Source organism: Sparassis crispa (genome assembly GCF_003851025.1).
Source record: "Sparassis crispa DNA, contig_000012F, whole genome shotgun sequence".
Classification (NCBI taxonomy): Eukaryota; Fungi; Basidiomycota; class Agaricomycetes; order Polyporales; family Sparassidaceae; genus Sparassis; species Sparassis crispa.
This window is the reverse complement of record NW_020939759.1, coordinates 792,191-803,563: the sequence shown is the minus strand read 5'-3', so window position 1 is coordinate 803,563 and position 11,373 is coordinate 792,191.

Here is an 11,373-nt window from a genome sequence, read left to right as displayed (position 1 = left end):
CATTGAGGAGTCGTGCACGTACTTGCATCAGGGAAGTCTGAGAGTCACCGAACTTGCCAAAACCAAGCATAGAATGAGCAGCAGCAGAGCCTGTAGGTGCAACACACATAAACTGATAGCCTTCCTTTCGCTCATCAAAGAAATGAATCAGGGCCTTAATAACTTGAGATTTTCCTGTACCTGCCATTCCGCCCAAGTACATCTTCAGTTGCTCGCCACTGGGATCAGTTGCATGGTTCGCAATAATTCGTAAGGCACGCTCTTGATCAGTATTGAGACTAAAGTTTTTGACAGTATCATCGATCAGGGTTTGATCTGCTTTGTTCTTTGCCTCAAAATTCTTATCCAGATAAGACTGATCAATTACCTTCACTGTGTTCACATCCTTGCTTATACACAGTCCCGTCTTGAGATCTACTTCATCTGAATTGTTATCTACCGCCTGCTCCTCTCGTGTACGAAGGATCTCCTGTCGCTTCTCAGCAAGTAAGTTTTTCCATTCCACTGCCGTTTTATCTTGACCTGTAATAGTCTCAGTAGGAAGATTCAAAATGCCCACACCTGTATCCATACTGTCCAGCCATCCGGATGTTTGCATAATTCTTTCAGCTTGCAGCATACTGCTAATTCTGATCAGCATCTTCTCACCCACTTGATCCCAGTCATCGGATTCAGGCATCAAGTCGAGATCATTACTTACACCTGCTGTGGCTTCGTCTTCTTGATATTGGATATCAAGTTCATTTATTGCATTGTCATCCATACCAAAGGGCATTTGTCCATAGAACTTGCCTGCCTTACGTGCAGCAGCAAAATCATCTCTAGCATCATTGCACTCATAGCGTATATGGAAGAATTTTATGAGCTCTAACTGTCTAGGTGTAAATTTATACTCGTCAAAGGTATTGTGCCAGGATGTATTTGCGTCAAGCTTAAGGTCAAGCCCAGTATGCCAAGGTTTGAACAAGCTGAGCATAGTCAGGCAATATTCTTCACGATCACCGGTGTCACATCTAGGCAATAATCCACCTACAAAGTTGGGTACCAATGTCATTGGGCTGGCGGAGGTCGAGGGTCGTCGACAATGAATGAAGCCCCCGCGTTTGAAGCAGGGGCCTCGGTCATGTCGCCTGGCACATCCTCATGCCAGGCTGCATGTCCGTTCGACGCCGAATGGTGGTGCAGAGGAGCGGGGAATGTCGTTGGGTGGGCGGAGATCGTCGACAACGAATGAAGCCCCCACGTTTGAAGTGGGGGCCTCGGTTATGTCGCCTGGCACATCCTCGTGCCAGGCTGCATGTCCGTTTGACACCGGAGGCTGGTGGTGTGGAGCGGGGAACGTCATTGGGCGGGCGAAGGTCGAGGGTCCACGAAATTGAACGAAGCCCCCGCGATTGAAGTGGGGGCCTCGGTCATGTCACCTGGCACATCCTCGTGCCAGGCTACATGGAGCGTTATCGACGATGAATGAAGCCCCTGCTTTGCAGCAGGGGTTTCATTTGCGTTATCTGGCATGTCCTCGTGCGGGGCTACGGGTGCATTCGACTGTGGAGGAATGTTGATTCATGGCCTGCAATGAAGAGGGGAGGAGGGACATGATTATGCATGTCCCGAAGATCAGTAGAAATATGGGAAGGAAATTTTGCTGTGCTTACCTGAATACCAGTCTCCTATCTCCAGCAGCATCTCCTCAGGACTTGAAGGGTGAAGGACAGGAGAAGGGGAGGAAGAGAGGATGGAAAATCGAGAGTGCAGAGGTCATGTGGGCTTGATGATCACGTTTCATACAGCGGGAAACGTGACCTGGAGTGCACCTGACTGCACGTGCTCCTGGAGTCACATTTCTGCATGGCACGAGCCGTGACCTGTGATGCAATGCATGCTGCAAACATGCTTCTGCAGCATTGCACTCTTTCCTCCACCCTCCATCCTCTGCTGTAGTCCTCTTTCTAGCAACACAACCTTTGTTCTCCTGCTCACGTATCTCTCTGCAGCTGCTTAGCACTGCCAAGCTCACCACAGGTCTATTTGCAGCTGCCTTGCACTGCCCAGCTCACCACACTCCAAGACCACGATATGCCTTGTTTTAGATCACTCTGCATTGCAGTACTCACCTTGCAAGGCGTTGACATTTCAGATTCTGATATACCCAGTTCGACTGCAAGGTACCGTTTGAGGTCACGAAAGTGCACCGAGGTTGCCGCAAGGGATTGTCTGATAACTAACCTTCGGGGAGGGGACTTTCCGAGAGACCAAAAGGCCAAGGAGGCTGAGGTAACCACTTGAGCAGTCAGCAAGAAGGTGTATCAGAAGACTTTGAACACAACTCACTTAGGTCTGAGCTTATTCCTTTCAATTCTCACTCAACTCTTGGCTATCCCGACTAGCTGGGAGACGAGTTCACTGCAATCAGTGTTCCTGGCTAAAGCTCACGACTGGGCAACTTGCTTCTTACTTTGGCTTGTGCTGGAGTACTTTGTGTATTTTGTTTTTGAAAGTTTACCGGTGGTGTGTTGTGTGAATTCGAGTAAGTTCCTTTACTGTATTATTGTTATGCAAGCTAACTTTTGATAAATTCAGGTGCAGACTACATTCGACTCAAGCACAAGGCACCCGACCAGTATAGCATGTAGTCGTAATCATTCAGGTAAATTTTTATGACAGTGAACATGGAGAAGCTGGTATTCGTACAAAGTATAGTCAGTTTGCAGATGTTGTCGTACATATGCTCAAGTATGTGGAAGACTTGTTCGATGTCAGAGCGCTTCGTATATTCCAAAGCCTCATGCAAAGAAAGCAAAGACATCTCGTATTCCACCACATGCTGTAGAGGGTCAGCAGACATCCAATGAACCAGATCTAACACTTGCAATAATCCCTCGGAACTTATTTGGCCTTGTACCAGATGCTGGAATGAATTTGGTTTCCATTCCAAAGCTACCTGGAAAGCTGTCGAAAAACAAGTTGCATACTCAGGCAGCTGATATTCTCTTGGAACTTTTATCCCAAATTCTCATTTTTGACCGCATGAGCGAGCACGACAAGAAATACAGGTCAAATTTCTGACGCTCTGCACAGAATAAATCATCGGAGGATAATAAAAGAGAACGTGATGGAATCAAATGCTGTAGCATCAATCGAGGAGCAATTCTTCAGACCATTCTCAGTGTCTTCTCTGGCGAAGATGGTATATTTGCATCAAACAACATAGTCGATATACTGCTAAGCCCTGCCAAGCTGTTTCAAAACATGAGCGATCAAGGACTATCAGCGAAGATTTTGAAAAATCCAGTTGGAGCGCTCTCAGATCTGTATGAAAGCATCATTGCTCTCTTAGATGAAGAGCCAGATTTGCAGGAACTGTGCAGGAAAGTTGGAGATCAAGTATGGTCAAATGTGATTCTCTTAGAAAGATCTGAGACACTACAATGCCTTGGACCACAGCAGGTACCAAAGCATGTCGGTCGGACAGCCAGGAGAGGCTTGGTTAGAGTAATAGAGGTCGTACCAGAAAAGCCCCCACCAGGTCCACTATCTGCAGACACACTCATACATGCTGAAGGTGCACCATTCCTCGGTGAGATTGGGTTGATTTTGAGAGAGTCTCTCAACAAGCGGAGAGGCAAACCTGTTGGAGATGAGACCATACGAAATATTCTGGATGGGCTGCCAGTCACCTCTATGGGATATGGACAGCCGATGAAGAACCTGGACTTTTATGACCCTGTGCGAGCAGACAATATTTATGCACGTCAAATTTGGGAAGCACTACCACCCGAGAAGATTACTTGTCGTGTAGGACTCTCACGGATGATGTCTTATATGTCAGCAGGCCTAGGAAGCCTAAACGCAGACTTTGTCAAAAGCAATAACATGTGCTTTGAGTCTGAGGCTGATTGTGTTGCTACATTCAATAAAACATATGAGAGTCAATATCCTCCGGATACCAGCAATGCACCTCGAAAGCCATATGAGAACATGTTTTGTTGGGGACAAGCCAGTAATGCTTTTCAAATCCATGTCACAATACCAGGAAAGAAAGGAGGACCATCTCGAGTAATCACTACAGAAGAGAAATTCAAACCATTTTGGTCACAGGAGATTCAAAATGCATGGGAGACATATCTTGGTGACATGCTGGATGAAGATCCATCTACCTATACTGGTCCTCGCAACAGCTGGAGCGAGACATTCAAATGGGCTCAAGAAACAAAGCTGCCGCTTCTACACTCTGGTCTTACCCTTCTACAGTTCACGAACAATCTTGCATTATATGGCATTTGCAAGGATCCAGAACTTGAGGAGATGTGTGCATTTATCTCGAAACATGTAGAAAAAGGAGGATTCCAAGGTCTCAATGTCCTTGGGTTTAATGTCAACCAGCCAGATCATGCACCCTGGGTTCGTGCAGCATTCACTGTGATTTACGATCACCTCGATACCCATCTTTCTCCAGAGGACAAGGAAACACTCCATTTTGGAGTTATGTTTCTTGAACACTTCTTTTGCAAAGTCTCTCGGTACAGATCCCTCCTTCGTGATCTGAAAGAGACATTTCAGCAAATGAGCATTCGAGTACAGAAAGAGCAGGGTCATTGGATTATGGGTGCAAATGCTAGTGATCAGTCCGGTCAGCTATTCCCTATTCCTTTGACGATCACCAAGGAGGCTATTCAGAAGTCTATTGAACATACAAAATAAGTCTGTAAGTCTCTCTTCTTGAATTGAACTAGCATCATCACTGACTTAAATAAAGTTTATGGTACAGAAGCATTCTTGATGTATTTTTCAGTAGGCATGTCTATGTACATGTATGTATACAGGTATTATAGAACACCATTCAGCTTTTTTGCCAATTTTTTTGTGACATTGGAGGCCCCAAATTTGAGTAGATGTGTATCTCCCAACCAAATTATCTAAAGGTATTCATTTAGGCAAGTACATAGAGAGGAGTACAGAGAGTTGATATCACCACTATGCTGCGAGAAACAGCCACAGCCACTGACTGGCTGAGTTTCAACAGTTGTGCTTTACAAAATATATATTCAAGTTATGGAAACAGCAAGAAAAAAAGCGAATTCTGCAAAAACATCAGAGCAAACAACAGACTAATATATATTAATTAATGTGTGCTGTACGGACAGTGGTCCAACATAATCTAGGGTGTTGTATATCTAGTGAGGTCAGTTGAAACTGAGGTGGTCGGGCAGCCATGCGTCGAACATCGACCAGAAAAAACAAAGCCCCCGCATTTAAAGCAGGGGCCTCATTTGCATTCCCCGTCACGAGGATGTGCCAGGTTGCATGCATGTTCCACGTCCAAGGGTGGTCGAGGCACCGGGGAACAGCCTGGAGAAGGTGGTTGAGTAGCCATGCGTCAAACATTGAGGACAAAGAACGAAGCCCCCGCATTTGCAGCGGGGGCCCCATTTACGTTCCCTGGCACAACCCCATGACAGGGAGCATGCGCGTTCAACAGCTGAGGGTGGTGGAAAGGACTGGGGGAGATGCTGGAGCGGCTGTGTGTCAAAGGTTGACGATGAAAAATGAAGCCCTCGCGTTTGAAGCGGGGGCCTCAAATCCATTGCCTGGCACATCCCCGTGCCAGGCCAGGTGTTTGTTCGATCCCCGAGGAAGGTGGAGGGGTCAGGGAGTGGAGTGGGAGAGGCTGTGGGGCCGACGCGCGTCGACGGTCATTGACGACGAACGAAGCCCCCACGTTTGAAGCGGGGGCCTCGAATCTATTGCCTGGCATGAGGACGTGCCAGGCCAGGTGCTTGTTCGATCCTCGAGGGAGGTGGAGAGGTCCGGGAGTGGAGTGGGGGAGGCTGGATGGTCGACATGCATCGAACGTCGAGGACAAAGAACGAAGCCCCTGCATTTGCAGTGGGGGCCCCATTTACGTTCCCTGGCATGGGGTTGTGCTAGAGACCATGTGGAGCCGCCACATGTCGAACATTGAGGACAAAGAATGAAGCCCTCACATTTGAAGCAGGGGGCTCATTCGCATTCCCTGGCATGTCCTTCTGTGGGGCTTCAGGTGCGTTCGATCATATGAGATCTGTGGAGGGGAGAGGAGGGACATCGTTATGTATGTCCCAAAGATTAGTACAAATATGGGTGGGAAATTTTGTGGTGCTTACCTGAGTACCAGTCTCCTTTGTCCAGGAGCATCTTCTCAGGACTTGAAGTGTGAAAGACTGGAGGAGGAGAGGAGGGTAGGAGGAGAGGAGGGTAGGAGGAGAGGAGGAGAGGATGGAGAATGTCGAAGATCCAAAGTCCAGAGGTCATGTGGACTTGGCGGTCACATTTCTTGCATATGAAACGTTAAGCGCCTCAGAGCGCTTAACATTTCGTACCGCGGGAAATGTGACTTGCTGTGCACCTGACTGCACGTGTTTCCCGAGTTATGTTTCTCGCTGTATGAAATGTTAAGTGCTCTGAGGCGCTTGATGTTTCGTATGGCAGGAAGGACCTATCAACACGATATCTAAACTCAGCCATTTAAATAATATGTAAGGTGTGTGACTTTCTGCGTAAGATGAACATGACATAACACATTGAATATATATAATACAATCAAACTACAACTTAAAGATGCATTATAGTGAGCATTAACCAGTCACAGGCTAGAATATCAAAGTTGAAGTGTGAATGATGTGTAAAATAATTTTCTGCTATAATAAGCATATTACAAATATTACAAAATTATATTTTTAGACATATTATAAGAAGGTGGAGTCATTGCTTGACGTGAAAAACACAACCATCATGAACTCAGACCATTTTATGCCTCGCATTAATGGAACAATCCTCCGCCTTTATGCTCACCTATATCCTGAGGGAAGAAAGGTCAAGCTCACCTGTATGATAAATGCAGTAAGCTTTATGCTACTCAGATATAATAATACCAGCTTATATTATACAGGTGAGTCAGAACATCGCCATCGTCACTGCACCAGATACAACACGAATGATATTAAATCTTGAGAAAGATGAAAATGTTTGTTTAGTTGTCTCTCGAGCATTCATTCAGATATTCACATATTTGTAGAAGGAGGAAGTTGTCGCTGGACAATATTTCAAGTTTATTGCTGAAGTCGGCAACACAAGAATCAATCTAAATGCTCTGTATCACGAGCGTCTCCCCAAGGAAGTTGGTAAGAATACCATTCTGACATATAATATAAACTGATGCTAAACAAACATTTATAAGATCTTTTCACGGTGAACGAGGTTGTACAGCTAGCGCACAATCCCCCTTATGATTCTAACATATTTATCATACCAATCCCACAATGATTTGTAATTTAACATGTGTAAACTATCATATGCTGTTTGACAGAGAACTATATGTCATGTCAGCACCTCCAGATCGAATTATTCCAGCCCTTCCAAATGAAGTCAGCATTCTAATATGCAAGAAGGTCATATCGGACTGGTCCCACTTGACCCGCAGCATAGAGAAGGTTCTTACCATAAAGGAGGCTGAGACAGAGGCAAAGAAGACAGAGCTCAGGACGTGGCAGCAAAAGCTGCGACTCACGAGCAAATGTTGGCTCGATGCTACAGTCATTCCTCCCTTTCCTCCAACGACAATTATTATCGATACAGAGGATCAGCTTATTGCTTTCTTTCGAGCAATCATCAAGTACGAGAAGTCCTTCTGCAGATGCTATCCAGCAATGGCCCAAACAAAAATCATCTGACATTTATGAACATTTATGAATTGGATCTACGGCACTGCCTCGACTACAATGTACTGGAAATACAAATATTGGCCAAGGCAGCTATACCCCTTATAACCACCTTGACGAGCTTGAAGTACACTATCAGCTATCAGGTGTGCACAAACCAGCTCCAACGTATAACTGCATGGTGGAAAGATGGGAGAAGTACGCTCGAACAACTCCATTTATATCATAATGAGGATTCTTTATTAGCATGGGTGCAAGTAAGCATTTTATCCAGTCTAAGAATTCTGCAACTAAATGGCATACAGAGAAAAGAAATGCCATGGTATCAACCCAATTTTCTACAGCTTCTTTCCTGCCTGCCTTGCCTGCATACATTCCATCTCGACACACCAATGCTTGCATTCACACCACCTGTGGAACTCACTAGAATTGACACTGGTCAGCAATACTTCGATGTGATGTTGCAATATGAAGAGACTACTGTCACAATGTGGTTCAGAGAACTACTGACCTTATGCGAGTTATACTTTTGTCACGGAGAGCTGAACGAGTACGAGATGTTCTGGTATTAGGAGATAAATAATCCAGATAAACGGCATATACATGGAAGAAGACTCAAAACTAATGGAGAGCTGATGATCAAAGAAGGAATCCCATTGATTGAGAATGGGCAGAGAAATACAAGTACTTCAACCTGGACTGTAGACCGGAGAAGCAGAAGACAATGTGTCGAGATTGTATTGTAAGTGCATGCAATAGTATGAATATGACACATACTAAGCAGAAACCTAGAGATGCAGAGGCAAAGAGGCCAAAGCCAAAGTCAATTTCTTATGAACAATACCGGAAGATAATGCTGCAAGACACATTGATTAAGCTTCTCGGTGAATAATATAATTGTCTGTTCCACTAAATGAACTACTGACAATTAACCAGAAGAGCTAGAATGGGAAACATGAATGGTTCTGTAACGATGAAGAGGAGAGAGTGTGGCACTATTGTTGTAGATTATTTGTGCAAGTCGCGTTGGTTTCTACTACAATCACTTTGAAAGACCGACTGTATGCAAGCTGTAGTATACTAACAACAGGCACTACAAAGTTTGTAGTTAAACCCTAGACCTAACCCTGTACTAGGTGCTTCCCACACATACAAAATTGTATTGAAAAGTCGTTCCCACACCTTGGGGAAAAAGTGCGTGTCCTCCCAAAAGTTGGCGGAAGCCCTATCCCATTAAGAATGATTCCTTCGTACCTCAGGAATCGTAATTGCAACCAGGCCCAGACAATTATGCGATTATGTGTAAGTGTGGCCCCAACTTCGGAGTGTATGGCAAAATGATGTGGAGCATGGCAGACCTGCTTGTTCTAGTACTGGAAGAAGGCTGCAGGATGCTTAGGGTGGATAGGGATGACTTGGCCCAGCTTGTGTGCAAATAAGTGGTTTCCTTGTAATTTTACGTGCTGTTCCTGTTTGTCGATTTCCTGTCATTTGCCGCTTTCTCATTATATACAGTTAATGAACTTCCTTTGACTGAACTTGTGCTTGTGCTTGTGTGATCTCCCACGACCAGTTGAAAAGCTGCTGAGTGGTACACTTGGCGATCCAATAACCACTAAGTGGCCATCAAGTGTGCCACTCGTCAAGCCGCTTAGCGGCACTATGGGTGTCCAACCTCCTTACAGTTTGAATATTAGGCCGAGGGTTTGAGACCCTGACATCTCACCTCATACACTGTGCTATTACGACCAATCTGGCCAGTCACGCATCCGAACGGGGTTGGCCTGGCCGGAATCCTAGACATGTCCTATGTCACGGGTGTAGTGGCCAGATTGGGTACCCAGACCGTGACTTAGCCGGCTGGCCAGTCACCCCATCAGTTTTCCCTACCCCAGCAGCTGGCTTGGCTGGCTGGCCACAATGTGTCCACTGTCCGCTGTCACGACCGTTTCGGCCGAGTGGCCAGATCGTTACAAGGCTGTCTCACACCCCCGGCCGGATTGGTCGTAATGGCACAGTATAGACTCTAATGTCAAATGTCAAATAATCATACATTGTAACTTTGTGTTACCCTTATACTAGTTTGATATTTAATCTGTTGTCTGCCCTGAAAGGCATAGTGTCGATCAGAATTTCTTCCTGCCGGACATGCCGAATGAGACCTAAAGTTTTCGGAAGAATGTTATGTGGTAACATAGTCATTTGCGAACATTGTATATGTCGCAATATCACACATTATCAATGTGTGATTTGGGTATCACATGCCCAGACATCGGGCCTTACATTGTAAACATATTTTTGACCATTGGAGCTACATACGGGCCATCATAGTCTGCTATGAGTTGCAGGGGTCGAACTGTAGCACACCATTTTGGACCTAACCAAAAGGTTGATCTCTGAAACGCGTACACAAATCTGGTACACTGAGATGCATCGATGCGCCCAGCATAGCCTACCTGTTAATTTCATCTAAAAAACTTTCTGGTGCCCTTCTGTGTGAAGCTCTTGGTTTTCGCATAAGTGCTGAACAATGTGCTCCTTCACTCTTATTTAATTTTAATTCTATTGTGGGTCGTATGCTATACAAGGAGATACTGACCACGTCAAGTCTTCCCTATGAGCCCCATGACTACCAATTGGATGGTGTGTGCCAGGCATTGGACGGCATCAATGTGGATGGGGCAAGGTGACATGAGGTGGGACAACTGGCGAGGCATGCGGATATGCAGGGGTGGTGAAGACGGCGGAATAGCCAGAAGGTGTTGGAGTTTGAAAAGCATGGTTTGGATTGTATTGTGGAGGGTATGGGGAGCCTGAGAATGGTACAGTGTGGCTATAGTTGTAGGGAAGCATATTGTCACTAGATGGTTCATGGAGACGCAACAAGTATGATCACAATCTAGAGATGCCCGATGACATCTGTTCAGCTTTTCTGGCATCTGAATGGCAATCGCAAACTCTGACACATCACAAGTGAAATGGTGTGCTATGGCCAAGTGGGCGCGTTTGATAGCAGACCTGTATCGTGATCGTCCTCCCCCTCTCAACATCAGCAAAAAGTGCATTCAGAATGCAGCGCAGTGCAGCGCGCTGTAAACCTTACCTGAGCTGCAAACCCTGCAAGATAGGTAACCTGTATGCAGTGGTTTCCGTCGATATTCTAATAGGTATGTAAATTATTGGTGGTCTGATGCATACTTACCAATCAGCTGCAGACGTTGCTGAGTGTGCGATAGTTTGCAGCCGATGTATGGCTTTACAAAGTTAGGTTATTAGTCTGCATGCGAAGGTATAAACTTTGTAAATACATTCACGGACTCCGTAATTTCAATACAATTTATATATCTTTCATTGCCTTCATATAGCAGGCACTGCAGATGGCCCAACAAAAGGTATATTTTGGATGTAACAAGACCGATACAAATCTACTACGAGGCCACTGAGAGAGAACAACAATGCCGGTGACACACGCTGAAGGTTAAGCATGGCGAGAGTGCCCAAGTACAGCTGCAAAGCGCGGAAACAGTGAGTGCAGAAAGAGTCAGCACGGAAGAGTCAGCGAGCGGGTGCGAACACGAGGAGTGAGTGAGAGCATGAGACACAAGTGCGGGAGACACCAGAAAACAGGGATGCAGATGAGAGCGGCAGCAAGAAGGTGAGCAAGAGGAACTTGCAG